We start from the raw sequence: 15,721 nt of genomic DNA on the forward strand, positions 1-15,721 counted from the left end.
TTAAAAAAATATTGTATAAATAAAAAGAATAAGAAAATAGCACTTCTCTGACTCACACATTGGGCAGAGCCGCAGACTCCTGTGATAATCAAGAAAGACTTCACAGAAGTGTTGATGCTTGAGCCGGATCTCAAAAAGCATGAGGATAAAATCTCCAAGCAAAAAAAAAAAAAAAAAAAAAAAAGGGAGGAGAAGAAAGGGGTTTCCATATAGAAAGTATATGCACATGCACAATGTTATTTAAACAACACCTCTTTTACCTCCTTAGGTAGGGAGTAAAGTCTTTAAAAGGCAAGGCTCTTGTTGTCTATTTAACCTGTATTACTCAGACACAGTATTTAAACAATGAAGGGACAAAAATGTTTCTGGTTTTAATAAATGCACAAATAAGCACATGATAACCTGGAAGAACACTAGGGGCTTATATCAGGAGGAGTTAATTATTGGACACATTTGCCAAAGCACAAATATGGAAACACCACCCTCAGCCAGATCTGGAGAAATCAAAGGGTTGAATGTGGTATAAATTCCTTTGCCCTGATTGCATAAGGAGATCTGCCAACATTTTTCCCTCTGATATATTCCTTTCTGCACAAAGGGTCGAACTGGGTTCTTAAAAACCCAATCATGAACTAAGATATGCAATTCTGAATCACCATTGTGATCTAGGAAAATTAACTCCTCGCTGATCTTCCCAGATAAGCACCCAAGCTTGTTGCCTCCAAGATCTGCATTAGGGTCTGGCTAGTTTCTGTCTTAGAGCAACTCCCCTTTTTTGGCATAAGAATGTACAGGATGCCAGCGAAGTTCACACTGGGTCATCTAAGTCTCTTTAAAGGCATGATGATTCATTGCTGGGGGTTGGGGTGAGAAGGTAGTGAGGGGAAAGGAAGTGCTAAGCCAAGGGGCGGAGCAATATAATTATGAAATTGACAGCAGGAAAAGCCAGCCCTGGGAGTGAAGGGGTCACGTGTTTTTACTCCTGGTACTCAAGCTACAACTTTTAAACTGGAATAGGTGTGGGGAGTTAGGAAACATATCCTGTAATTTGATTGGCTTTCAGAGGAAACGCATCCAGTGCCTCACATATTTGTAATAACTATGATGTATCAATTTTCTTAACCTGTTTATGGTTGCAATTTTTTGAATTTTTGCAATCAGACCTTGGTGATGACCTTGAGCAGTAGGATATAAATAACTCCCACATGCTTAGCGTTCCGATAATGGAACACTAGGCATAAATGTTAACATCTGACAAAGAAGAAAAGCTCTCTCATGACAGTGCAGTTAGCAGAATAAAAATTTGACTGTAGTGGTATGAGTGAATAATTTGTCTTCTTCTACTTGATTTACTTGTATTCTAGCTGACAGGGTCTTCCATTCTGTGCATTCGTTTTGTACTCAAAAAGGGATTGTTTGTAATGTACAGTTTAAGTCTGAGTGCTATTATTCTGCTCTGTCAGAAAGCATCTGTGGCAATAGCCATCGTTTTATGCCTGTGTCTCAGACACAAAGCAAATCAGTATCTTCAGTCACCAGTCTTGAGAGCTTCCCAGGTCTCCCAGCAGTTAAACTTTGGAAAGGCCTGACAGAGAGGGGTTCTGCAAATATCAAACTGCCTGACAGCCCTCACTGAAATCCTGACACAGGCCGTTTCCTTGGTGAACTCTAGTTATTTATGTCAAAAAGCAAAGTTTGCCAATGCATCTTTCTCTCACTCTCCCTCTTTGGGGGTAAACTTGGTAAATTCCTCATAAAATAATTTTCTTAAACTCTGACCCTCATTCAGATCAGCTTCTCCTGGCCAATATTGACTCAAGAAAAATAAAGTAACTAAGAGAGCTTATGGCCACATATTTTAATGTCACGAAGTTAGAAAAACAAAGAACATTGCTTCACTCCTTCCATAAAAATTTGATGTTTATTTTTGCAGCCTGTTGTTGCCCATGATCTTATTTCGAAGGCACCCTCAGCTTAACATGTTCAACCCATCAGCTGCCACTACCTTCAGTTCAAACAATGGTGGCTTCTGGCTTTGATTTTAATTTGGAAAATGTATTTCTTTTGAGGAAACAACATGCCAAGTTGTTAATGAAATGCTTTTAATAGATTTCCAAATGCTCCTGGCCAATACCAAACAAAGTTCAACTCATTCATTCTAAGCCTTAAAATGTTGTCTGCTTTCTTTCCATGGAAGAAGAGCTGTGTTCTTTAGATGACTAAGACTATAAATTATGATACTTGTCTTACATTCAATCTTGGTCAGAGCTGCATTGATGAAAATGTATCTAGGCCTTGCTTGCAGAATAAATAATGATAGTTAAAAATAATCTTATTTCTTTTCAGAGCATCCTATGGTACTAAATATATTAGAAAGTTTTTTTTTTTTTTTAAACAGATTTCCTTTTGGTGGCCTTGATGTTTTTTATTTAAGCAGCAAATTACATAATTTTCATTACCAATGTCCAAAGCCATCTGTCACTAGAAAGTATCGGCCCCAAACCATTTAGCCGCAAGCAGCAAAACCAACTGTAACTCTAGGATGCTTGTGCTCGCGCTTTCAAAAACAGAGCATAGGTTTTCCATCAGCCTCCCAAGATGACAAGGTACCAGACCTCCCCTGAGAAGACTGAGTCACAGATAAGCCTAACAAAATTTGGTTTCACAGGCCTGTAATAGATCTACCAGTGAGATCATGCATTCACTGACAGTCTACTCTCAGTGATCATTATAAAAGAGTACGATAAGGTCTATGTTACACAGCGCAAGGGGGGAGCATGAAGAAGGGAGAAAAATACGCTATTTACCACACCACTGCAGGGAGCCATGCTGGGAGTCTAAGGTCTCAAACTGGGTTCTTAGAACCAATTCCTGTGCCTCCTCAGCCCCAATATCTGTATCAGTGTTGTTCATTAGAAATGAAATATATAACCCTTCCACACATGTGATATTAAACTTTAGAGTAGCCACATTAAGAAAAGTAAAAAGAGGCTAGGTGAGGTGGTTCACACCTATAATCAGGGAGGCCAAGGCCCAGGAGTTCAATAGCAGCCTGGGTAACATGGTGAAACTCCGCCTCTGCAAAAGATACAAAAATTAGCTGGGTGTAGTGGCGCATGCCTGTGGTCCTAGCTACTCAGGGGGCTGAGGTGGGAGGATCACTTGAGCCCAGGAGGTGGAGGTTGCAGTGGGCAGAGACTGCACTACTGCACTGCAAGGCAGCCTGGGTGACAGACCTAGACCCTGTCGCAAAAAAAAAAGGTAAAAAGAAACAGGTAAAATGAAGTTTAATAATATGTTTTATTTAACCCAATATACACTATTAAAACCCCAATATTTTCAACATTTAACCAATACAAATACAGAGATATCGCATGTGTGTGTATATAATACATAAAATTAATAATGTAAGAATAATGAATAATATATATTGTATGTAAAATATGTACTTTTTTAAACCAAGTTTTTAAAATCTGAGGAATATTTCACACAGCACGTGTTAATTTGTACTAATCACACATTTCCAGTGCTCAACAGACATAGTGGATAGTGAAGACCTAAAGTACCTTTTTTTCTTTGTTTTTAATTGTAGACAGAGTCTTATTTCAGAGGTGGGTACTATGAAATCAGAGACTGTTGGCAGATGTTTGAGTAAAATGACTTTAATTTCACTCTTGACTAATGGTAATGTCATTTTCATTCCTAGGAAGCCTGTCTTGTTATAGTTTGGTGTAGGGTCAAGAAAGATGATTCAGAAGTACGTCTTTTAAGAGTCTTGGTGCCACGCACAGAGCCCAGTGACTTTGGTCTGGGTGTGGTGAGCTGACCTCAGAGTCTATTGTGTGAGTGTTTTTCACTTTTGTTTTGAGTTTGTGTTACTTTTCTGGTCTCCCTAGCCTTATTTGTCAGTGCAATCTAAGGAAAGTATATTTGTTTTGCAAGCACACTATGGTTTGCTCAGATTTTTAAATGACATATGTAGGATTACACCCTCTTTATTCTGTCAGTGTTTCCATTAAAAATTCAGACTTTCTGGGATTTATTACACAGCCATAACAAATTGCTCCAGGCAGAAACTTGGCAAACCCTCTTTAGTGTGGGAGAAAAATTCTTTTTAGCATTTTAGAAAAGATAAAAATAAATAAATGTTTACCAACTCAACTCACTCATGTGATTTTGTGATAGGGAAGACATTCAAATAAAATACACGTTATATCTTCACATTTGTTTGTCATACAAATTTGAAATATTAATATTAGCTTATAAGCCAACTTTTGCTCAAGAGTTGTACAATTGTCACCCCCTGCCTCTCAAATTTGTAATGATTCTAGTGTTTGACTCTCATATTTGGAAGTCTGATTGCTATGATTCTGGCAGGTGCTGGATCGATCAACTATGAATCTTTGTGTTTCATCATGGTAAAAAGGAACAGTTTTCCAAAGGTAAGATCTGTTCTGCTCTGATCTCCTTGCACACTAAGATGTCTTACTCAATTTTATATTCTCAGGTCTTAGTTATTGTAGATGCAGAATAAATGACTGCTTGTAAATAAATAATAAATATATAAACATATTAACTAAGAATAACTTTGAAAAACCTTTAAAACTATAAAAAATGCTCTGGATCTTTAGTTTGTATAATTTCCCTCACTAATGAACACCTCAAAGCATTACTGAAACAATTAAATGACTCAGTGTTATGAAAGCACGATCTGGTTCCATAACTTTTTTGATACTTGACTTTTACCAAGTATCTTATCTGCTTCAATGGAGTTTTTGAGGATGCAATATGGAATAGTGAAAAGTATGAAATACTACATAGGTATAACTGAAACCTAAATACTCACCACTGCAAGTATTAAGGACAAACCCCTAAAATTATTCTGAATGTAAATACAGTGAAAGACGCATGGACATTAACCAACATGTATGACACCAAATGAAATTAACTTACCTGATGCAGGGTCCAGTGAACTGACTCTGTTTTTAGATAAACAGGAGCTACTCTTAGGGTTGCCTGATTCTGTGTTGTGTTATCTTTGTTTTTGAGCAAAGCTAAAGCATCTTTTTCACTTCTGAGGTTCACTTTCTTTTAAGATTTCAAGCCTAAAACTCTAAACAACTTTACCTTTGTTTTATTCAACTTTCAGTCTGTTCAATTACATAGTTGTTATGACCTGGTAAGCCTATTTGTGTTTGCTCCGTTGATCTGCTTCATTTTGAACTACGTGATGGGCTACTTCCAATAAAAACATATACTACAATTTAAAATCTGACATGATTTGGAGGGACCTGTGCATTGGTTTTATTAAGAACTCTTGTGCTCCCTCTGCTGCCATGAAGAAAATGTTCATGTTCAAGACCCCAGTACATTCCTCAGCAGAGCATTCTCTTTTGGCAATAATGATGCAGATGTGTGCACTTAAAATGCAGTAGTATTTATCCAAAGCATATAACGTAACAATTTTTCATTGAAAAGCACAAATTAATAAAGGGCTGTATTTACTAAAAAGGAGCAAAAAAGAAAGAAATAGAGGAATTAACTTCTGCACCTGTGCCCGCATTTATTTAGGTTGATCCCTGTGGTATAGACCAGTGTTCTTCACATGGTAATGTGTTTAGAAATCCCCTGGGGCCTGGTTCAAAGGCAGATTCTGATTTGGTATGTCTGGGGTAGAACCCTTGACTCTGAATGTCTAAAAAGCTCCCAAGTGCTGCTGTGGCTACTTTGAAGACTACACTTTAAGAAGTAAGGGTGTAATATGTCATTATATAATATATACTTGCTGGCCCATTTAAAACCTTCAAGGATAGATACCACCAAAACAGTAAAATAGATATGTGATTGCAATTAGTTTTCATGGTATTTAAGCAATCTATGACACAGGATACGAGTCAAGCTCATCAGGCCTTATTTATCGATTTCCTGTAATTTCAAAGGTTGACTTATGCTTTTACAAATATAACATCAGCCTTATGAGTAGGACTGTAGTACTATATATTTGCCTACTAGCTTCTTGGAAGCTCTGCCCTTTTTCATTGAGTTTTTATTTGCACGAGAAAGTCTTGTTTCTAAAGAATCAGTGCCTGTTATTTGCGATTGTACATTTAATATTTTGCCATCTTTCACAAAATATTTCAGTACTAAAGGTAATGAGAGTGTTTCATGAGTATGGTGTTTATGTTGGATCTTGCAGGAAGAAATAGTTACAGATTTTGGTGGCAGTTTATGGCTTTAATCTTAATGGCTAAGAAAGTAAATGACACATTTCTTATTAGTTGTTTTTACCATTTGGGTAATATACATATTTAGCTTTCTTGAGAGAACATTTAAATTAATTGACTAACTCTAATCTGAATTATGTGTTTTAAGGTTGCTAAAATCACATAAATTAACTGCTTGTGCCAACGTAATAATTGCAATATTAGCTTTTTTTAACTGAAAATTATCTAAATGTAAGATGTCTAAAAATAGAGTGGAGGTGGATTGGACAGTTTGCAGATTATGAGTTGGAATAAAAACATCGCAGTTAAGCCAAAAACATGGCAACCAATATTTTCTGTTATAAAAATATTTGAGATGAATTTAGTTTTTATGAAAGCTGTCTGAAACTGAAATGAATAGCAGAAGCTTTCTGTTTATTCACAGTCCAGTAATAATAATACCTGCAGCACAAAGCATACGTCTTTTCTATACAAAGCCAACAAGCCACTGCTCCTTTCTGAAGTCGTCTTTGCCAAGTAGGGTGTTGGGGGCGGGGGTGAGGTTAGGGGTAGGGGAACATTTTACCCGATTATGCTCTTACGTACTAACCTTCAAGACCTTGGCCAAGCTTGTCAACGAAAACAAAATCAGTCAGAGCCTTTTCAGGAAACCGATGTTAACTGTCCACTAGAGGCTGTAATGAGACCAACAATGTCACTTTAGACCAACCCGAGGTTTAAACCGTAACAATAATCGATTTTTAAATGGAAAAAAAAAGTTGTAGAAATGAGTAAGAGTGAACAGTAGTAGTTACATTTAAATAGCCACGTATATGTGCACGGTATTTCAAAAACGTGAGAAAAAATATTTCCGGGGCTCTGCACCTTCCTCGCTCGGATGTTTATTTTTATTTATGAAGCACGTAGACTCTTGCAGGCCAGAGTTGTGTAAAAACTGACACTTTTTTTTTGGTCATCCTGTGCCCTGCCTCAGTTGGTGACTAACCGTTAGGTCCTAAGTAAACTCAGCCAAAAGGTCTCTCAAATACAGTTTACAGTCAAGAGCGGTGTCTTTCAGAAAAAAACTTACGCGAAGGGATCATGTTTCCAGCCACTTAGTTCTAAGCACCTGAAGAAGGTCAAATGTCTCCCGACACCTACTGGCCTTCCAGAATCATCTGCAACAAGAACGCCACATTGAGCGCCCTTAGTCTGGAGGCGCCTCTTAATCCTCCAGGTGCCACACCTGTTGGCAAGGTGCACCCATCCGCAGAAGATTCCTTCGCGTGGAGGTCACACCTGGCGGCGGGACAGGCGGAGGGACCGGGTGGTGGGAGTCGGCGACCGCACTAAAACCCTGAGTCCAGATTTAAGTTCCTCGTCGATTGTCGAGAACTGCCATTTGATGCTCCGGTTGCTTTCTCTGTCTCCTACACTGGTTACCTCATTTCCGATTAAATTAATGATCCCAAATTAGCTGCGAGAGGAGTGCGCGGGTCTCCTTTCCAGGCTAGAGCGGAGTAGTTCCATATCAAAGCCGATTTCCGGACCTGCGGAGAGAGAGGGCAGGGTCCGGCGGTCGCCAGCGTTCGCAGGCAGGAAAGGTGAGGGTGCCTGTGCAGTCAAGGGGCCCCTTGAAACTTTCCGGAGTTGCATGCAGAGGCAATCCCCGCGGCCCCCGGGCCTGGGTTCCGGAACGCCGAAGCGACGCCGGTTTGCGGGTTAACGTGCCGCTGATAATCAGAGTGAGCCCTTTTAGACGCTGTTCCGAGCGCCGGGCACCAAGGGCACGTAGAGATTAGAATTGACTGACCTCCCCTCCCCCCTGGGGTGTTTCATCGGCTCCCAGCTGAAGCCTGACACCCCCTGAGGGAGTCCGCCAGGTTGCCTGAGTAGCGCCCCGTTGTCGCTCAGTCCCCTCCAACTAGGTGCAGGGACCCAGGGAGGCGCGCGAGGACCGACCCGTCACCGCTCAAATTACCTCATCGCCCAGCTCCCCGCCCCCATCCCAAACCTGGAAGGAACCTTGCCCTCCGGTCCGCGTCTCCCCTCCCCCGCACCCCATCCCGAGCCACTCTTTGGGAAAGGTGTCCGCCTCCCCGGGCGGCGCGCAGCGAAGGGTTAAGGGCGCGGGCCGGCCGCCGCGCGGTGCGCTCGCCGTGCTCTGTGCGGCTCGCCGGGCCGCCCGCCAGAGGGTGCCCCCCACCCCCATGAAGTCGGATCCTTGAGCTGCGGCGGCGGCAGCCAACTGCTCCATATTTGGCTTCTATTACACATTTACATACTGGAGCGAGCGAGCGAGCGAGCGCGAGAGAGCGCGAGGGAGGGAGGGCGGGCGGGCGGAGGGAGGAGGGAGGGGAGGGGAGCGGGAGGAGGGGGAGGAGGAGGAGGAGGAGGAGGAGAGAGCAGAGTATACCGCAGACATCATTTCTACTACAGTGGCGGAGCCGTACAGGACCTGTTTCACTGCAGGGGGATCCAAAACAAGCCCCGTGGAGCAGCAGCCAGAGCAACAGCAGCCGCAAGACATTGTTTCTCTCCCTCTGCCCCCCCTTCCCCACGCAACCCCAGATCCATTTACACTTTACAGTAAGTGGCTATTTTTTTTCCTCCTCTGATTCTTCCCCCCTCCCCCATCCCCTTCTCCCCTTATTTAGATTAAAATCCCTCCTCACCCGATCTCCCGAGAGGGGCAAAAGCAACAACCAGCAAACAAACCCAAAACCCCAATCGGCTGCACGGAAAACAGCTGGAAGAGGAGCGAAGGAAATCGACGCGTCGTGTTGTGTGTGTGTGTGTGCGTGTGTGTGTGTGTGTGTGTACATACAACCGTCCCCGGCTCCAGGCTCCCGGGCCGACACCCCCACTCTGGGCGCAGGGGCGGCCGGCGAGGGGGCTGTCAGGGGCTGGGTGGGCGCCCGCCAGGCTAGGGGGCGCGCCCGGGCGGGGGGCGCGGGCGGGGAGAGCGGCGGCTGGGCCCCGCTCCCCCCGGTTGCTGGTCCGGTCGCGAGTGCGGAGAGCTATGTCCTCCTCCCTCCGGGTGGCGCAGGGGGGAGGTGGCGGCGGCCGGGGTGGGGGGGGTGGTCCCTTTCCCGGCCGCCCTCTTCCCATTCCTCCTCCCCGGAGAGGGCGGTGAGAGAGAGGGGGTCTCGGGGAGGGCTGGACTTCCCCGCGGGTGGTCGCCCGGCCTCGGCGCCCCGGGGCGGGGGTCTCCTCTCGGAGGGCCGGCGTCGCCGGGTGTGCGGCTGCGGGCGGGGAAGGGACTGCTCCTGCAGCCTGGCCGGGACTTTGCGCGCGGCCGGGTGCCAGGCGGGGGGCGCAAAGGGGTGGCCTCGGGGACCGCGCGGGGGTAGCGGGTATGCGGGTGCCTGGAGAACGGCTGGAGTGGCGGCGGCCCTGGCCGCCGCCGCCACCGCCGCCCTGTTGGTGCGGCCGCTTCCTGATCATGTGCAGCGGCAGCCGCCGCCCGGAGCCGGGAGCCCGCGAGCGCCCCAGTCCGGGCCGGCGCCCCCGCCAGCACCCGCGGCAGGAGCCGAGGAGCCGCGGCAGGGGCTGCCCTGAGCCGGGAGTGAACGGCTGCGCGGCTGCTGGGAGGGTGAATGAAGCCAGGAGGAGGGGAAGGAGGAGGAGGCGGCGGCGGCGGAGGAGGCGCTGCGGGGATTGGGATGCGCCCTGGAGCCCCACTGCTCGTTCACTCTGGGCCGGGCCGGAGACTCTGCCACTCCCGGGGCCGCCGCCGCCGCCTCCTACGTGGTTCCAGTGCTGCGCGCAGGCCGGTCCCGCAGGGGGCAGGGAAGGGGGCCGGACGGGCGGAGCGAGAGGTGAGGCGGTGTCGGAGCGCGGCGTGAGTGTGAGTGAGTGTGTGTGAGTGAGTGTGTGTGTATTTGTGTGTGTATGTGCGCGCGCGCCGGGCGGGGGGCGAGGGCAGTCGAGACGCGGAGGTGGCCCTTCCTTGGCTACTTGGCTGACTCTGCAGCGCCCCGACCCCTCTTCAGCCCCCCGCCTTCAGGCTGCCTTCTTAAACTCCGTGGCTTGTGCTTTCATTTTATTTCAGACCACGTAGGGGGCTGACTGGAAGGGATGAAACAATTCAGGTTTTCTAGGGAGATTGAGCAAGAACCTTAGTGGGGGGTGGAAGTAGGGTGGTGATCGAGACTCTGCCAGAAAACAAAACAAAACAAAAAAAAATCAGTTTCTAAGGACGTCGGGGGTTAGGTTCGAGCCCGTGGCTGCTCTGTTTTGTTTTGCTTTCTTGGTATATAATCCTACAGATAAAAGGGTAATATAAATATTTGAGAAGATTGAGAAATTGCTGAAGAGTAGTAAGGGCAGAAAAAAAAAAAAAAAAAAAGCCAGTCGGAAGAAGCTGGTTATATAATGCGCGATGTGGCTAACAAGAAAGGCAAGCTATTTTTATTTTGTTTACCGTATGCTGTGCAGTAGGGACTCCTCCAAACTGGTTCTGTCCCCGAAGAGATTCTTAGCTTCCCTGTGAGATCCACAGGATACAATTAGCTAAATTAGAAGACCCTATTACACCCACAGAATAAAAACTAATGCCTTACAGTGGCTTTCTCCCTGCACATCCTGTCGTGCATGCACGGGAATGTGTGTATGCAAATAAGTTCTCCTTTGGCAATCTAGTAGTCACATCTCAATGACATTTGTGTTTTATAATGCAGGCTGTTTTTAATATTTAAACATCATCGTTATATATTGCACACAGCAGTGGGTAGTTACTTGGTTATTTTTAGGCATAGCTAGTTACTTTTTCAACAGTGTTAGCTAAGACATTTCTGTTTGGGTTTTTTAGGAGGCTGCAGTTCCTAGAAGCCCCCGTTAAGCCCACCCTTCGGTTTATTTGGTGGGTAAAGGTAGTTTGATACTCGAGCTTTTTTTGGAATGAAGCTTATGCCTGAGGAAACCACCAGAGAGGAGAAAATCCTGCACAGGAACTCTTGGAAAGGGATTGCACCATAACGGCTAGCGCTGTGCCATTTAATCTCCTCTGATTGCCCTCTCACTGTGCATGCATCAGTCAATATTTTAGCAGCTCCGCAAATAAATGGACTTGAATGCCATCTTCTACATAAAGCAGAGGTTGAAGGGCTCCCCTGAACCTCCTGGCTGCCTGTCAGTGGTGTAGGTTTTCGGTGCACTTACTCCAGCCCTGATCGCTCATGTAATTAGATCAGGCTGCCATGGCAACAGACAGTGTTCCTCGTCCATTCAGGTGGGTTTGTCTTGTGCCTGAACTACTCCAAGTGTTTTATGCACAGCATTTATGCTGCCCAAGCCAGACGAGAGACTCCACTATTTCAATTGCATCTTCTTTCAGTCATTTGGATGGGAGACACTGAATGAGGCTTCTAGTTACTCAACTTTTGTAAAGGAGACCAACAAGCTGTTCTTCCTAGGTGCAGTATGTAAATGCATCTCCCCAGACAGTGAAAGGAGCCTGACAATCCTGCTGGTGTTTATTGTGAACAGATCAACAAGTATTTGGTACTTGTTAGAAACCTTTCAGAGCTTACTAAAGCAACATTTCTTTTGCAGTCTGGTGCCTTTGGCCTTGCAGGCACTTAACCCTTTCAAGTGTGAAGAGCGTTCATCCTTTGGAACCTACATTGCCCATAGCGATGGCTGGATTTCTAAAGGGTTTACTCAGGGGAATAACTTATTCGGAAAATATATTCCCATTGTCACATTTTAAAACTTGACAGCCATCATAACAAAAACTGGTACTGACAGGCAGACATTCTGAATGTATTCATTCTTAATTTGGATCTATTGGCTGTGATTTGAATGATCTTTGATAGTAAGTTAAAAGGATTTTTTTTTCCTTAGCTAAGCGAGAAACGATAGAGGCCTATAGCTAGAGGACTGATAATGCATGGTGCTTTTGCACAATAAACATATACTTTATTTTAGGATGTAATTTAGTGAGCAGTTAGCAGTATTCTAGCCTTTGCATTAGGGCACCACTGATGAAGCTGCCTAAGCAAAGAGAAATAATAATATGGTAAAAAGGAAAAAAGGAAAAGTTGCTTTAGTTGCTGAAGCTCTGTGCTGCTCAGGGAATCCAACTAAGTGGCGTGGGGGAGTATTTTAATAACCCTGGTATTCGAAAGAAAAGATAATTGAGAATATGTCTTGATTTAGTTGTGACTGCCAGTCAGTTTACAGTTTTATGGCCAACATAGCTAAACTGGCAAATTTTTTTTCCCCCAGGGCTAGGACTGAGAGAGCTACTCAACTCTATTCACAGGGGGTTTATGAGTTTTTACCGTTTTGTGAGTTTGTGTGGTTGGTAAATTCATTGTGGCCTGGTCAGATGAAGCATTGCTGTAGTTAAAATGAGCTATTATTTCTTCTAGCTGCTTTTATAAGGTGGTAAATAGATGGGAAGCAAGGATGTCAATATTACACAATGCCTTGGAGGTCTTGAATTCTATTTTGCAACAGATCGAAAAATGCTTTACTTGCAGTAAAGTGTGAACATATATTTTTCAGTGCACAAATAAATTCATGTGAAAATAAGTATAAAAAATGTACTTGGTGGGAACCGCCAAAGGCAATATTTTTCCTTGTGGATTATGTTTTAAGAGGGTTTGGTAAACAGAAGTGATACTTTGTCAAAAATGTTGCAACTAGACTTCAGGACTTCTGCATTCTTTTACACTTAGAGGAAGATTAAACAAAAACTCTTTAGCCATAAGATTACATGTCAAATGCCTGTAAGTTTCAACATACCTAAGTCAGTTGCCTAGGAGTCCTGGGAAAGGCCAGTGCTGAGATTATTGAAATATTAGTAAACATTACTATGACTCCTGTTTTTGTTGTCATTATAGAGTCCAAGGACTCACATTTCTTTTGAATAATGTTGTGCCTTTATTGTTTTTCATTCTGAAATGTCAAGTGGATTTTACTTTTTTGCACATACCTTGAGTGACAGTTTCTGATGACTAACACTATAACATTCATTTTGTTTCCTATTTAAAGTTAAGCAATATATTTTACTAAAATTCTGAAACTCACGTAAGTAGGTAAATGTGGGAGTGAATGTTAATTCTTTAAACTGTGATTATCTAAAATAATACATAGATTAGCATCTGAAGAGCTTAAATACTTGCATCGGTAAAGTGACATAGTGCAGTAAGACAGGCTATTATTTTTGAGGGAGAGACAGATTATTTGAGTTTCCTTGCTCTGTATTTTCAGAGCAATTCAATAGTTTGAATGATTAGTTTCTGTGAGAGATTTAGATCTGTGACGCTTAATTGGTTCAAATAACAGATTTAGTTCCGGTCATACTTCCAAGGTTATCAGAAGCATGCCCTCCTCCTTATTTTGTTAAAATCACCGACAGCAAAAAATTGTAGAAATGGTAATAGAAATAAGACTTTCTGTTTTAGGACCTTACATGTAGCACTTCTTTTTCTAAGATAGGAATTTTTAGTCATCAGTTATGTTCACATTTTATTTTCATGTAATTTAGTTTAATAAAATAAATTTACTCATTCAAAAAATTTTTAAAAAGTGATATACAGTGTCAGTTTTACAGATTTTTTTTAAATGTTGGCTGAAAGAGCTATAATTAGACTGAGATTTTAAAAAATATATAAATGCTTAAAATTACAGAATAAATAAATGCTTAAAATTACAGAAGTAATAAAAAGAATGGTTTTAGACAAATCTTTACTTGTGGAAACGTTTTTTATTTTTCTCTTTTATAGTTATATTTATGGATATTTGTCTTTATCAGTGTAGTAATATATTTTATAACGCTCATAATTTGAACTTTCAGGCTAACGTATTATAAATATTTGTATTATGCATTACTACCATCCCAAATGTGCCAAAACACGTTTAGAAGAAACAATTATGGACAAAAAAGCAACAAGCATTATACTTTGTTTGACATATTTCACATTAGCAGAAATGTTTCATTGATTTTTCTGTAACTTTTAATGGATCCCATTTGTGGAGTAATGAAAATGTAATGATAATTGCCACAATGTAAGCAAAAATTGTATCCTACCTGAAAATTACTTTTCAGAAAATTCAAGGTAGTGTACTCAGAATTCGAGATTTCATAAGGCAGAGGTTTCCCCGATTGTGGTGTTTTGATTTGGGCTAAGAGGAACTCTTTTTTTTTTTCCCCCCATTTAGATGCCCTTTAACATGACAAGTTATTTATTTATTTATTTATTTATTTATTTATTTATTTATTTATTTGAGACGGAGTCTCGCTCTGTCACCCAGGCTGGAGTGCAGTGGCCGGATCTCAGCTCACTGCAAGCTCCGCCTCCCGGGTTCCCGCCATTCTCCTGCCTCAGCCTCCTGAGTAGCTGGGACTACAGGCGCCCGCCACCTCACCCGGCTAGTTTTTTGTATTTTTTTAGTAGAGACGGGATTTCACCGTATTAGCCAGGATGGTCTCGATCTCCTGACCTCGTGATCCTCCCGTCTCCGCCTCCCAAAGTGCTGGGATGACAGGCTTGAGCCACCGCGCCCGGCCGACAAGTTTTGAATGAGTTAGGTAACAGAAGTTTTTCGTGACAGTTATTGTAGCTGCTAACCTATAGCATCTATCCTTCTAACGTTCAAAGAAAATATATTTATCTGTCACTGTGTATGGCAAACTTTATTTTCTTGTGCCCTTAATTTTGGCCCCCTCTCCCACATTATCTCCTGGTATTTACTGACTATTACATCAGTTTTGTTTAGGTCGTCTTTCTTGTTAATCTTCCACTATTTTTTTTTTTTTTGAGACGGAGTCTCGCTCTGTCGCCCAGGCTGGAGTGCAGTGGCCGGATCTCAGCTCACTGCAAGCTCCGCCTCCCGGGTTCCCGCCATTCTCCTGCCTCAGCCTCCTGAGTAGCTGGGACTACAGGCGCCCGCCACCGCGCCCGGCTACTTTTTTGTATTTTTAGTAGAGACGGGGTTTCACCATGGTCTCGATCTCCTGACCTTGTGATCCGCCCGTCTCAGCCTCCCAAAGTGCTGGGATTACAGGCGTGAGCCACCGCGCCCGGCCTAATCTTCCACTATTAATAGTATTGTATTATGTTGCTCTGCTGGATTTTAAGAATATTGAGTATTCTATTTTTGGCATATATCATTGTATAAAATGTTCTATAGGTTATTTTCTTGTATATTAATTTTGTAAGTTTTTGCAGTAAATACATGCTGCCTTGCTCGTATTCTTGCCTTCTTCCCTCTGATGGAATACGAGTTATGTAAACTCTATTATCCTAACTAGTGCAGCAACACAAATACTTTTGAAATAAGAAAGCATACTCATGCAAGAGTAAATTAATCTTTTACGGCATTTACATCATGTTTGACCCTCCTCTGCACTTCAGCAAACTAGGAGGAGGTTGTAATTTGGACTCTATAAAACCTTATCTGCCAGGTGATATGTAAACAGAATTGTGTGCATACAAATTGTCATACAGGCAAACACTCTCCCAACTGGTGAGCTCATAAAAAACACTGTCTGCAAATTTATGGTA

The 15,721-nt window shown here is 43.1% G+C and overlaps 1 protein-coding gene across 4 annotated transcripts in view; it reads left to right on the forward strand.

Annotated features, from left to right (window-relative positions):
- The first annotated feature begins 8,603 nt into the window (after window positions 1–8,603).
- ATXN1 (ataxin 1) overlaps window positions 8,604–15,721 on the forward strand; it is a 464,792-nt gene continuing 457,674 nt past the window's right edge. For all 4 annotated transcript variants that reach the window (XM_030929140.1, XM_030929139.1, XM_030929138.1 and 1 more), the window contains exon 1: window positions 8,604–8,792. The gene's annotated coding sequence lies outside the window, so the exon portion shown is untranslated. The remainder of the gene's footprint in view (window positions 8,793–15,721) is intronic.

Source organism: Rhinopithecus roxellana, chromosome 4 (assembly GCF_007565055.1).
Source record: "Rhinopithecus roxellana isolate Shanxi Qingling chromosome 4, ASM756505v1, whole genome shotgun sequence".
Taxonomy (NCBI): Eukaryota; Metazoa; Chordata; class Mammalia; order Primates; family Cercopithecidae; genus Rhinopithecus; species Rhinopithecus roxellana.